Below are 15,435 nucleotides of genomic sequence, written 5' to 3' on the forward strand. Positions count from 1 at the left end.
GGCTGAACAGAAAAGGCTGACTGTGCAACAAGAAGGGTTTCCTTCAAACAGACTTGTGTAGACAAGCCCCTCCTGAATACATTCCATTAAGGCACAGGAGGCAGCTAGCCCAGTCCATGTGGATCACAGAGACAAACCACACGGTAATGCCACAACCTTGTGGGGACAGAGGAGTCAAGAGAAAGGCAAAACTGCACTGAGGCATCAGCACATGGCTCTTCCTGAATTTGCTCCTGCAGAATTTCTCCTGGGGCTCAACATGCTGTTTTTCAGAGCACTGCCTATCATTAATCTCCCTTTCAGGCTTGACATGTAACTGTCAACCCTGCAACCTCCTGGCACTTGGCCAGCTGGCTAGGTTTTCCCTGTCTTCTGAGATGAGCTATTTCAGTATTCCTGGTGTTAGCAGTATATATACCATCTATTTATGGCCTACATTCCTTCCTGTAATCAAACCCAGCAAAATCTGTCCTAATATTATACAAAAGGACACTGACTGTAAAAGAAAATAATTCTAAGAGAGAAGGGAAAAATAAGGAAATCAGGAGTGATCCAAACACAATGAAAGACCAATGATTTTTTTTTTCCTCCAGTCTGGCTGACCAGTGAGAAGAACTTCACAAAAATTTATCTGACCAAACAATCACTTTAAAAAATAAAATAAGCAATGAAAAGAAAACCAAAGCCAAAAGCAAACCAGTATAAAAAGCATTACAAGACTGTGAACGAATGTATCAATCCTTTCAGACCTAACACTGATGTTGTTTAGCCTTGTTTCTTAAACTGACATTCTCCTCCTATTCTACGAAGTGCTGAGTACCCTCAGGCTTCACCTGCAGACTCAGTTTAAACCCCACCTCTAAGGACGTTCAGAATGAGGAGAAAAAGAATTAAACCAAGAAAGAGATCATTTGGTATAGAGAATTTGGTTCCTAAAATCCCATTTTGACAGATAGATAAAAAGTGACCTGGTTTTAAGAAGCTTAGAATGGAGCACATGAAAGCACAGAAGCAGTTAGACCAGAGCTCTCTGATAGCACTGTGTTTGGCAAATTGGTCTCTTTCATTAAATCTGTCTTTCAGAGGCAAAAATCCACTCAACTTTGAGTGCTTAAACTGCTGCGGCTCCTACTAGAGTGAATGTGAAGGAAGTTACACTGGAAGGTCTGCTCCCACTCAAACTGTCACAATACCAGGTGTTTTTAATGAGGATGTCACTGGATATTGCAACTCATTCACTAGAGTTCCCTTTTCAGCCTCTCTGCTGTCTAGTCTGAGGAGATAGGGATTTTTAAGGTATTTCCCTAGGGTAGGGGATTAGTCAATTTTTTTTAAATTCCCTTGAAGAAAATCATGTCTCCTTCTTAGTAGATTATATGCACCATGCACCAGCTCTGGATCAAAACTGATTTAAAATAGCAGGGATTTTTTTTTTTAACTCATCTGCTAGAAAAATATCAAGCCCATTTTTTTAGTCACAGCTTTGAATGTTCAACTGTTGCAAGAAAACACCAAAAACTTAGTATACTCCTCGGTATAGAAGACCTATCTTTTACAAAAGATTAGAGGCCAGCAGAACAGTCCTGCAATATCTGTAGCACAGACCACAGGTGACACAAAAGCGCTGCTCTGCAGACAGACACCACAGCAAAAGTAACAGCTCGGCTTCTGTGCTTATGTTCAAGTAATATTGAGTGCATGGCTGTGGCAAACGAAGTCAACATTTGTTCAAGGTTTGTCTTGAGCAGAGTTTTTGATTTACACGAGAAGCACTCTCAGTCTTATTTCTGTGATTGCCAGAAAACAGAATGACTATATAAAATACACTGCAGAACTTCTTCACATTAATTGTTTAAAACCCCCCCAAAACCCAACTATTCGAAATACAAAATACAGCATGGTTACAGGCTGAACACAGACCTCTATTCCCAGCTCACACAGGAGAAAATACTAACAGGGCACTGACCATGGAGAACCTCCAGAAACTCCCTGCTCTCTCTGCCCAGGCCCACACGCCACCCATTTCCATGCATCCCAGAACTACTACTGTTAGATGGCACAGCATTCAGTTTGCCCCTTATTGTTTGATGAAAACCAGACTTGAAGAACATCATTCTTATCAGCTTCCTGCTGTGCCTGGGAGTGCTTTGATAACAGGCACAGCCAGGGCATCACTGCCAGCTCCGTGTGCTGCACTGGACAGGCTGCAGCTGCAGGGTGAACTCGAGTGAAGGGACTGTGACCTGTGGATGCTGGGAGCATGGTGGTACCTCTCAGAGCGGCTGTGGCTGTGGTTGTGACTGTGCCAGGTACACCTCTGGAGAGGGATTATGGCCCATGCAGGCCATACTGGAGCAGTTGCACTTCAAAGGACTGTGCCTGAATCAATCTATGCTGCAGCAGGTATAGCCCTGAGGAGGCTGTGACTCACAGATACGGCTCCACTTGAAGCAGGTACAGCCCTAAGGCACTACAGACTATGGGTAAATCCAAGCTGGAGCAAGGGCATGGGGAGCACTTCATTGCACTGTCAAGCCAGGACACATTGGACTCAATCATCTTAAGGGTCTTTACCAATAGAAATCATCCTACTGTACTTAGCCTAAGACATGGCATTGTTTTTCCACACAGGAAACATTCACATATGCAGCAGCCCTGGCTGAAATGGAACATAAACACTTTCAAGGCTTCTGTGTGAAACCTCACTAACACAGCACCAAGGGAAGCAGGAAGAGATAACAACAGTTGTACTGTACACACTCCTTCCTCACAATGAAGTGCCTGTTCTATACACTGTTATCAGAAAAAAAAGGGAAAAAACCCAAAAACAAAAACAAAAACCCAAGAAATTCTGGTATAAAAAGGAAAAAAACAGCCAAACACCCCCCCCCCCCCCTACACTGGAACACACTAACTCTAACCAGCAACTTAATTCTACAATTGTACCTTAGAGCAAAAGACAGGGAACTCTGCAGCCTATTTAAAAGTTTAACAAGCCTGAGCCCTTCATACTGAAGCAGAACACAGGTGGATGCTTACTCGAGTATCCCAAAACCTCTGTGGAAAGATGAAACCTTCATCTTTTGGACTGACCCGACAGTCATTCTGGGATGGACCCCTAAAGACAAACTCAATTCCTTGGAAACTGATGGAACATGATCTCTCAAGGCTTTTACCTGACCAGCCCCTTGCCAGATCTGCTGACTGAGCACTATTCAGCACAGGTCACTGTAGCACAAAACTGTAGATCTAAGCAACATCCCACATTTACTTAGTCTAACTTCCTTCTTGCCAAGACCAGAGACGAGAAATAGAGAAAAAAAAATACTGGTGTGCCCTGTTTTGTGGTCCACCTCTAAAAGATCTCTCCATGATCTTCAACAAGCTAACCCTCCTGAGTCCAGGATTGCTACGGCAATATAAATAAATAAAAATTTAAAAATATAAATAGTAAAAAAAATACTCAGTGGGACCCCAGGCAGGGCCAGCACAAGCACTCGCTGACCCTGTGGGGCTGCCCATGCCTGCGTGGCAGCAGCAGCAGCAGCTCAGGAGTCCTGCAGGGCCACTGACAGGCGCTTCATGTGACACCGGTGTCAGGGTGCAGCACAGACTCACCTGCCCACGGCCCCGGGGTCACCTGCCAACAGACTGGAATAAGCTCTTGGCAGAAGAGGGAAGGCTGCACAGAGCCCTCAGCAGCCAGAGCTTACACAACCCTGCCAACACACACTGGGTGCAGCCCAGCTGGTGGAGTCTCACATCAAATCCACTGTCTGCAGTGTACAGGGCATATGGAAAAGAAAATCAACATAACACAAACCATACTAAGCAGGTACATTAAGACTTGTGAACTAGAAACTAAAATCGGGGCGGGGGGGGGTGCAGGGGGGCAGCTCCTTTCATCCTTTCACAGCACTGCTGATAAAACAGCTAGAAAGAGAATTAAAATTAATTAGTCTTTGAATTGTGCAGAAAATAGCATTAAAAACAAAGACAAAAAAAGTTCATTAGTAGAACCCATTGATTTCCCAGGTCTTTGAAATACATGGGAGGGATTAATTTGAAGTCTGACTGTTTGAAATTAAATTTACCCTTTCAAAACTTTAGCCTGGCCAGTCTATTTTATTTCCTTCTTTGAGGTATAATGCAAATGACATCAATTTGCCTCAGAATTGTTCTTCCAAGATAAAATAAATTTCCATTAAGCATGTGTTTCTGAGTCAACAGAGATGCAACAAAGTCTTTACTAGCCTTTTAAATAACAGAAAAAAATTACATCTAACTTGGTTATTTGTCTAAATATTAGTTTGACTCCTTTTTCGGTGAAAATAAAATAAATTCTCTAGATAAAGCAAGCTATAGTCCAAGAAGTAGGAAACAGGCAATACTTAGAGTACTGCTCAAATCAGTCTTCACTTACATCAAGAAAATGATTGCATATTTAGGCAGATATGCAATGCTAAGAAGACAGCCTACAATAAACTCACCCTGTCATTTTCAAGGAAGAGAAACCAAAACTGTGCTCACATACAAGAGCAACAGAACATTTTCTGGTTCATATTGTCTATCACAGTTTTCTTTCACTACCCCCACTTAGTAGTTGGGACTTAGCAAATAGAAACAACTCTAGTTACCTCTTACAAGGTAATCAAATTTAGTTGCATCACTTTATATGCACTACTCAAAAGTACTGAGTAATAAAGGGTTAAGCATTTTAAGGTAATTTTTCAATGTAATTGGGCAGAAGATAAGCAGTTGGTATAATTCTCCAGGGACCTACTTGAAAATATTAAATCCTGCACTGCACTTCAGAATATACTTTATACTGATTGGAGCTTCCAATTTTTCAGAGTAATCTCTAAGACATCTGAGATTTACCCTGAATCAATATTAAGAAAACAGTGCATTACAGTAATTACATTCCTCACTAACAGAGGACACAGATGTAGTAATATAATACCCACATAAAAGTGTCAGGAGAGCAGCATCATGAAGACTTTTTTATGTCTCAAAAATGTTTTAAAAATGCTGAAGAATTATCCCCTGAAAGTGTTGTTGCAACTTCTCTGTCCCCACTCATTTTAAATGTCCTGAAGTGACTGCAGCTTTGAGAATTTCTTGAGCTTTTAGAGAAAAAAAAATCTAGGGAGAAAGACAGGTATTTGCATTTCTCATCTCACTGACCATTAGACTGGAAATATGTAGAATACACCAGAAAACAACACGGAAATGGAAAACAGTCCCAGACATATTTCTCTGGTAATGTAAGAGTGTGTGCCACCTTCTCAGACTGAAGGGGTCCCCTTCCCATGCAGACCACATGCCCTTCACACCAGCTCCCACCTCTGGAACTCTATTTGGGTACCACATGCTGAAAAACCTTTGCAGTGCACTGCTAACCAGGTTTGCCATCCATATGACCTCCTCAAGCCTTGCAGGCACAGAGCCACAGAGCAGGGGAATAAGCACAAGCTCATTCCCCTAGTGCTGCTGAAGCTTTCATTAACCTCTGGAAAATGGTTAATGCATAGCAAATCTTCAAGATGCAGCAAGGAGCTTAGCAGGAAGAAATCTGATCTTATTTGACATCCTACAGGTCATAAGTCACTAATCTCTATATCAAAGACATCTCTCCCACTAAAGATGCCTCTTCCACTGGATTGAGAACAGAATAGGTATTTTTGAAACTGGGATCTAGAGAAACAGTACAAAGGCAGAAAAAACACTCAAGACAGCCCACTGCAGAAAGAAATGTTCTATCAGCTTCATCAGTGTGGTGCACACCCTAAGTGAGGGATATTAACCCAAACAAGGTGAAGCACAACTCTAGATTTTACTCTTGAGACTTCAACTTCAGTATTGCAGCTTAATGCTTCACATGCATCTTAAATCCTAGGCTTCCTTTACAAGCCTTATTTTTTTTTCCTTTTTAACTGACCTGGTTTTGGAGCAGTGAAAAATTCATAATGCTGTCTCAAACTGAATTTCCAAGTACAGCAGTGTGTGTTGAGGAAGCTGCCAGCACATTTAGGCAACTGATCTCTCCTGCTGAGAGGATCAGCAGAGCACACAGTATTTGAGGGCAGGCACAGACCAATAGCCTGGGAAACTACAGAAGAGGAACACTGCAGAGCTCCAAGCAATACAGACCTTACTACTGATCCACTGAAAGACAGTTATGTGAAAAAGCTGCTATATCTCAAATCCCTAAAACCCATGCTACTTTTCATATCACATTTAAACAGCAAAAACTTTCCTGAATTCAATGAATATTAATGTTAATAAATTTTGCTAGCATTTAATTTCATTAGCTAGTCTTATAGACATTTGTTGAGTATGTGTCCTGGAAGTCAGACTATTTATTACAATAATAATAATAATAATAATAATAATAATAATAATAATAATAATAATAATAATAATAATGCTCTTACTACTATTATTACTGTGAGAATGAAGGGTTATGTGAACTACGTTTCCTTAGAAAAAACAGAGCAAATCTGAGTAAAAAAGATGGTAACAGTTGATACTTTCTTAAAATGGTAATGAGTAACACACTCAATGTTGAAGCTTAGGGAAGAGATTTTGACAAATCTGCAAAAATGGAAATTAGGAATAAGTCCATGCTATGACAAGTAACTCTATCATTACATATAACTCTATGGATTACACAGATACTAATTACATTCCATGCTTTCAGGGAGCATAGATTCACTAAGGAAGCAGAAAGCCAATATATACAGAAGTACAGCAAATAAGCAAATAAGCAAATTTTAGAATATCTTTCAGCTATAATCTTTCCTGCAAGCATCCACTTCCATGACACAGTTCTGTGGACAACCACCACACACATAACACAATCCAAAATCCTAAGTTTATTTAAAAGTCTGTAGGTAAGAGACTCTAGTTTCTCACCTTTCCTCAATCTTTTCCTTAAAGAAATCTGCAGGAGAATTTCAGATTAGAATCCAGAAATGTATCTGAGACTAGAAATATGCAGATGACTTTATAAGCTATTTCTATTAGACTAAAATTCTGAAATAGCAATCTATTTTTAAATAGACAACAATGTAATGCTGCCAGCATTTCATTCTCTGACTAATCTCTCCTGGATTTGCTTAATGCTACACCCCTTTCCAGCAGCCTTCTATTGGCTCTAGGAAAAGCAGCTGCCTGAGTGATGCAGAACTCAATGCAAAGGAAAAAACTCTAGTTTCATTTTACTTTGTGAAGTGGAGGGGAAAGGACAATAGGAAATCAATCAGTTGAATTAGTTCACAACTAGTGTTTAAGAGAAAAGAGAAAGAAAAGAGAAAAAAAAATTGATAGAGTCAAAATATTATAAGAGTCTATACTACTTTAGTGGTGCGAGTTGCTTGAGCACAACTAAATTTTTTCCATTTATCATTGTAATTAAACTATAAAATCTATTGAGTGGGAGTTTTGTTAAGACACTTAAGAATGAAACTGCTGTTTAAGTGGTATGTATGTGAAATTATTTGCCATCAGGCAAACATACTGAGAAAAAAAAAGGCTTTCAAACCATGATGATGCTTTTGTATACTACTAAAGGCACACAGAGTGTCTTAACTAGTACTTAACTAGTGGTTCAAGTGATTGTGCATTTAAAAACATAAAGTTATAAGACCTGCTAAGGTTTCTAGGACAGCTTTTGCAAATAGAGGACAATAGGAACAAGAGACAGAGAGGAACACTCTGTTCAGTTTTTTCCAAATCCAGCAGGCTAACACCAGGAGGCCAGCAAGATAAAACAAGAAATGCTTATATTGCCTTGAAATCTGAAAAAAGTGCAGCTGGCCATCCAGAAGGTCCAAATCTCTCAGGACAAACCCTGACTTGTCAGGTGATGGGCAGGATGTCACCTGCTGTCAGGATGACAGTCAAGGCCTCTGGCAGTAAAAGGCAAAGTTCTCATGTGCTGGGTACCTCATCCCAAGCTCAAATTCACAATGGCAACATTTTTTTCCCAGAGAAAGGACACTCTTCCATCTTCCTGATTATTAAAAAAATGCATCATGAGGAACTGCAGCATCAAGACCAAAATCTTGTTGCTCTTCACAGCATTTTACAAATGACATTATATAATTTTAGCACCACAGTGTGATAGCAGGAAACAGGTCAGGAAATGAAGACATGCAAAGAGATGAATGTTGTAACGGCTGTATTTTCAGGTAAAAGGGATTTGTTTGATCTCCTATATCCTCAATCTAGTAAATAAGTTCCATTAAGAGTCTGCAACCTCCCAGGGAGCAGACTCATGAGCAGCTCTGAAGAGGTGTATTTGAAGAAATTCTCCAGCAAGCATCTCAAAGTAGACACAATACTGTCCTGGTATAATATTACCTGGTGATGTACCAGAGCTAGAACTGCTCTGCTGGCACCAAGAATTTAAGATTGCAGCTTAAAGATTAACTGCTTTTCCTAGTTCCTCCAAAGGTCTCTGAATACTCACTGACAATATTTACTCGTGTCTCTCCACAGCAGCAGCATTTGTCAGTGCCACAGCACTAGCTGACAAAGAAAGAAAATGCATATCTCTTGCATCCTCTTCGTATAATTAGTACTTAACCCAGTTAATCACACCATTTAATCTGATGACACCATGCAGAGCTCAACAGGACTGAAAAGAGATTATTCTCATACCCTCTAAAGCACAGGGCTGGCATAATTTGGTTAACTGGGCCAAAGAACACCATATATTTCTCTCATATCTCTCAGTGTCTCTCATTTTTAAACCTAGGGGCACCCCTAACCACTCCAAAGACAAAGATACAGTTATTTACCATTCTATTCTTTAACACTGTTGAGTCATTTGTTCAACACAAAACCCAGAAAATCATTAATTTGAAAGCACTCTCCCAATTCAGAACCAGCATCAAGCCTATATCCTGCTCCTCTTGCACTTTAAAAATAGAATTTCATGATTTTTCATAGACATGACACAGAACTGAACATACACACCATGTGTGTGCACTGCCAATCCAAATCCAAGCAAAAAGACAACCACTCCTTGCTGTGCTTTCTTCTTGTCCATGAAAAGTAAACTAGACATGCATATAGACTTATTGTTCACTCTAGACAGTGTCACAGTTCCTGCTTTTTACTCCTGATAATGATACTTCTAATACTCCTTCAAGATGTTTTACATATTTTTCCTTTGTAACAAAAAAATGCACAAAAATTACTGCTTGTATGTACAGTTCACTGTACAGCAGTAAAGGAGTTAAGCCAACAGCTTTGGTGAATTGTTGCTGTACACCCAAGACAATCACACACAGATGACCACAAAGGTGAAACTGAACCTTGAAGATTGCTAGACCACAACTGCTAGCCCGATGGATGCAAGGAAAACAATGGAGTCTCTCATTTCTGATGAAGAGTGGATCTGTTCACATTTTCTATTTGAGTACCAACAATGGAATTTCTCATCATGTAAAGGAATTTTAACAATACATTTAATAATTCTGGAAGCTCTTACTACAGAACTAAATGTAAGACAGAGTTCTGAGTTTTAAAGTTTTGCAATAGTACTGAGTCAGATGAAAAAACATTTATACAGGAATTTCTCATATGGCTTGATGAGGCTGAGTTCCCTTCCTTCAGCCCACATGGGAATTCCAATACTAACAGAGTTTTCATGCAATGATTATTTCCAAGTAATTAAGACTTTCTTTTAATTCTGACTTCTAACTTAGTAATTAAAGGAACACAGAAAAAATACTGTTAATAGAGGCATTTTTTCATCCTTCCTCAGTGGTTTCACTGGATGACCTAGTGTTTGCAGTCCAATAATCAGACAAAAGACATATCTTTTGAGCATGTTCGTATCACTTCTGTACTGAAATGCATTTGTCAATCCCTCTATCAGCAGAATGTCTTACACAGATGAAAATCATAGTAGCAGATGTAAACCTTGACTGTACAAATTGTACATAGAACATGAGTGCAAATAATCTTTAAAATTCCAGAGGCCTTGGCAGACATCTCCTGTTCACAGCCCTGAAATCCCTTTCACACACCATGCTATATTTACTTTTGGGAGGATTAGTGGAGACCAAGCTGCCAAACTTCACAAAGCACTTCTGATAAAATTTCTGGGGAATTGTATTGCAACTAACTGTCATTTCAGTGTCCACCAGCTGAAGCAGGTACATCTGGACAAAACAAGTTCTGTATGCTTTTAAACAAAACAAACAAAACCAACAGAACCCACATCAAAAGAGCTTCTCAAAAACAGTCTCATGACTGGAACACTTACAGAGACCTTAGTGGTGTATTTGAATCCTGGTCCAGAGCCCAGAAGAAGGAATTCAGATTCAGTCTTTCAATGTTCTGTCACTGCTCAACTATCATATAAGCATTGAAAACCATTAAAGCAAATTTCTAGAAAGCTGGAGAGAAGGCAATTCAATGACTGTGATGCAGATCCACGCATCAGTTTACAAACACAAAAGTTATGTATGCAACTATCACATCCTCATGTGAAGGAAAGTTAAGAAATAATTTTTCAACATCAGGATTATGGGCACAGCTCTGTGGAAGACACCTGAATAAAGTAATGTGATATTTAGCAAGAGTTAAGCCTTTCAATGTGTTTGCTCTGCTAAGTACAGAAGCTTCAACACTTCCAATATATATCTCCATAAATGTTCAATATACTTTGTTTAACATCTATATTTTCATGTCATGTGTAGGCTACAGGTATTTCTTAACTTCAACATTTTATTTTTCTACCAAACATGTTCTCAAACAGTCATTGGATCCTGGGTCACCAAAGACCAGCAAAGAGGATGATATAATCCACATCTAGGAAAAAGGCCAAACCCAGTTTGTACTGATGCTCCTGCTATTTGATTACTAAGGGAAACTTGCATTTTATTTTTTTCTACTTAGCAAGGTTATCCGCTGTTTCAAGTGATATCAAGCAGCCAAAAGGGGGTTGGGGGTTGGGACACAAAAACATGAGAGATTAAAATTAAAAAAAAAAGCCAAAACTCAAAACTCCAAGTAAGAAGAAGAACAAAGACATTGACAACTTTTTACAGGAGTAATGATTTTCAGAAGTATTTTATTTCAATCTTAATTACAAATGAAATACTGTCAAGAGAAATCTCCAAACGGAGCTGATTATACTTCAAATTAAGATAAAAATTAGGCATTCATATCCTGCAAAAGAGCGGACACTTTGCACTAATACTACTTCTGAACTACTTTCCTTTGATGTTTTTTCAGAATATGGTCCTTGCAGAACCTGAGCATTTTTCAACTTGTCATGGATGCCCCCAGCCTCAGGGCAGCTCTCCAGGTGCAGCCCCTGCAGCCTCTGGGTGACACCTGCAGAAATGCAGTTCCAGTTACAAACACAAGCCCTTAATGATGAGAGTACAGCTGCCCTCTGCCCTCGCTGCAGCAGCACAGGTGAAGGAAGCCCAGGCCGAATGTGCTCCCTTCCAAGCAGAGGGACACAACACATGCAGGCACAGAGGTCTGCAATGTCTGTGTTCAGTGTGGTGCTGCAGCTGTGCAATGCTAAACATCCCTGGAAAACTGAAATCCCCGTGCTCCTTGTGGCATGCTTTTTGGCACCTTAAACAATCCTGCACGCTGCTGAGGGCAAGTAAAGCAAGACTTCCCCATTGAATGCTAACAGAAATGTACCACTGGGAATGAAACACGACTAAGTGATCGGCTCTCCTTCAGTGCAATTATGCCATGCTTGGGCAGAGAAGTAGAACTTTATTTAGGAGCAGAGCCCCAGGCTCAGTCCTACACTATAATTTTTGGTCTTGGGCATGAGCTGAAACAGACTCTTCAACCTGAGTTCTGGAAAACCAACCTCCTAAATGAGGATTCTGTGGAACCGATAACTAATGAGAAAACCCCAAATTTACACCACTCTGTTGTGTGTAAAAATGAAACTGAAAATAAGAAGCATGGTTACATTCTCCTTCTGTAATTATGAGCCCAGTTTCATGCTGCTCCTCTCAGCCCACAATTAGCTCAATTCATGGCAGCCTGGCAGGGCAGAGAAGCCTGGCAGTACAATCAACCCCTGTGAGACAAAGAAAAATGGATTTTTTCAATTGTGGTGTCCAAAAAACTAAACTGCCCTATCTACAGGCCTGCTGTAGAGGACAGGCCTGTCATTTTACACAAACACAGCCTCTCCAAGAGGCCACCTTGCACATATGAACTGAGCCTGCTCATCTTGACTCTGTGAGAACTTTCTCAAACACTGCAGTTCGTAAGTCCATTTCAGCAAGCTACAGGAAATGCAGTGGAAGTAACAATATAGTAATTGCAAAATAATAAAAGAGGGATCAGATCACATCAGTAGTAGTTGTCCTGATTTGTTCAAAGACAGATAAGTTTTCAAGCACACTCTACTACTCAAATGCCTGGCAGGTAATATGTTTTCTAATATGCTTCCAGATTAAACACAATCTTATTTTGCAATTGGAGCTTTAAAAGTCATGATAGTATCAGCACGCATTGCTGCACAGTGTAATAATTAGACTATCTTAATGAGGGACTAAAGAGTCCTTATACTTCTGATACAATCTCTAAAACATAAATGACATAATAATTTAGGCTGAGAACAATTATTTATTATAAACACCTGAAAAACATGGTGCTTGGGACACTGAGGCAAGTCATGCACTGCCATTACAACATGAAATTGCTCCATGGTATAACACTGTGTCTTTCTGAGAAGATCAGGGATGTATTGGCTGGACTCTGGGCACTATTTCCAGTGGAGTGAATAGAAAGCATTTAATCCAGCTGTTATCAATCTGCTCAGAACTGACGACTAATTTGGAAACTGGATTACACTGCACGCACATATTAATGCACTGCTGTACAGCTGCACGGATTTATGATTCCCATGACAACCAGCAGAAAATGTATCCCAGTAATTCTCCCCACTCAGAGCAGATCTGTCTCCATGCAGCACTAACAAGATTTACCACTAGCACAGTCATACTTTCAATGATTTCATTGCAGATATCTAGACTGGTATAATCTCTAACTCTCTCTGCATCTTAAAATACCAATTCACAACCAGAAGAGACGCTCATATGATGCACTAATGCTGCAAGCAATGAAAAGCCTTGGATACTATATGAAAAGTGTAATTTCTTAGAAAATATTAGTGGTTTCCAAATAATTTCCCAGGGCACTGAGTAAGTTGGTGCTTATTTTACCAACATAAGAAAATGAGTATTACCCTGTACTTCCCACACTAGGCATAGTCCTCTCATATTTCAAGCAAGTGATACACTGATTTCTATTTTGGAGTTTGGTAACTTGTTTTCCTTGCAATGAGAAGAGTCTTTGGTTTCATGCTTCAGGAGAGGAAGTCAGAAAACTGGACAGTATTTTCAGTTCTATCACTGCCTGCTTGCAGGATTATTTAGTCTGTGTAACCATGAAAAACACTGAAAAAAATTTAAAAAGAGGGAAAATAAAAGCTGTTTAGGTACTTCACAGTAAGTTAGAGGCTGAGCTAAATAATATTTGCCAAGTGTCCCAAGAGAGAGCTGTCTATGTATGAGGGACTATTTTCCTCCAAACACACAGAAGAGCCATGCTGGAGATTTTCTTAGTGTTAGCCAAGAATTTCAAAGGTTGATGTTTATTTCCCAACTCACAGAAAATATCAGGAAGAGAAGCAAACACACCCAGTTTCCAGGGCTTTGGAAGAACAGTGGAGCTAAAACTGGCCATGAAGAAATTGTGTGATGTTCCAGCTGTAGAGGAGCTAATCCCATCACTTGTCAGTATGGTTCGAAATCATGTGCTGTCCTTGGTTGTGTTCTTCCACCCCAGCATAACCTGGCCCAAAAAAAGGGAAACAACCCCAAATTCTCCCACAAAAAGCAACTTCTGAAGGTGTACCTTACAAACATCTTTTTCACATGTACTCCTCCAGATAAAGCACTACAGCTGTCTCAATTCTGCATTTCCTTGGGTCAGCACCTCGTGGAGTGGGAACATGGGGCAGCCCCACACCAGAGCATTTTCTCAGTGGTAAAGTCCAGAAAATGCTTCCATGAAGTTCAACGTACAGGAACCAAAGAAAAATCTTTTTTAGCAAAGGGCCAATAGATCAGCTTATTGTAATGTGGCTGCAGTATGAAAAAAACCAATTATCTGCCAGTGCAATTTAATTGCCTTCAAAACAGAATCAGTACATTTTAATGTGTTATGATGAGTTATTTGTATTTGCAATAGTGCAGATCCTGTGTTAGTTCACAAAATCACTGTTTTTCCATCCGGCAAAGCTAAGGACTCCACAACTGGACATTTTTTTGAACACTCACCCCAGAGCTGCAGTTTTAAAACAACACACTGAAAAGATCTCAAACAAGCAAATGTAAGGAGAACTGGCACGTTCGGGTATTTTATTTCCTAACTCCCAAACAGACTGCCTATCTAGGACAAAAATCTGAAGTCCTCACCTCTATTTGTTGGATAAGGCACTATTTAGAAAACAGCCGCCAATGAATGAAAGACAGTAGATGATAAAATTAACTTATTCAGGAAAAATAAATAATCTCAACCAAATTGTTTGCTCATTTCCATTCATGAGATTGCTCAAGCCCTGGAACTGCTGTAGATCTGACAAAATACTTTAAAATAAATTATGTAGTGCAAGAAAAAAAAATGTAATTTAGGATCCTTTTTGATAGATTTCCTAAATGCAGGTGGAGTTTTTTTATATACACGTGAGCAAATACTCTTCTCTTTCTGATAACAAGCACCAGTTTTTAGTTTTTCTGAACCGGGACTACCAAAAGAGGCTGTAACATCTGTGCATCCATAATGTCAACAAATCTGCTTGTTGTAGATGAACTGAGATGCCAGACTACATCCTCAAAGGAGCAAGTCCCGAAAGGACAGGTTTGCTCTGATGGGGACTGCACCTCCTCCTGCTATGAAGTTGCAGGAACACCGACAGCACTGTCCAAATTAACCACCCAGCCCAGAAAACAGTGCAGCATGTCCCTGCTCCTGCCACGGAATTTGTCGTGTGTTTTGTAGGTCAAACAGGGGATGAAATTTCTTTGAATCAAAACGGTTTTTTTCCCCCTCAGGCTCCAGTTAGCCCCAAGTGTGAGAGGGTCTCAGATAAAATAAGCGTATGCCTCCAAAAGTCTACATTTAATTAACAACTGGAACCCGGGGGGCTCATACCAGATACAGCCTCATGATGCCGAGGGGTTTGCAGAGGCTTGGCATTAGGAAGATGGGGGATGCTGCACCGCAGATTGTCTAGGGTTGAGGGGCCTCTGGAGATCATCCAGCGCAAGGCCCTGCCAAGGCAAGATCACCCGGGGCAGGTGACACCGGCAAGGCGTCCAGATGGGTTTGGAGTGTCTCCATGACTCCACTTCGCCAGTGTACTTC

Source organism: Molothrus aeneus, chromosome Z, assembly GCF_037042795.1.
Source record: "Molothrus aeneus isolate 106 chromosome Z, BPBGC_Maene_1.0, whole genome shotgun sequence".
In the NCBI taxonomy this organism is placed as follows: domain Eukaryota; kingdom Metazoa; phylum Chordata; class Aves; order Passeriformes; family Icteridae; genus Molothrus; species Molothrus aeneus.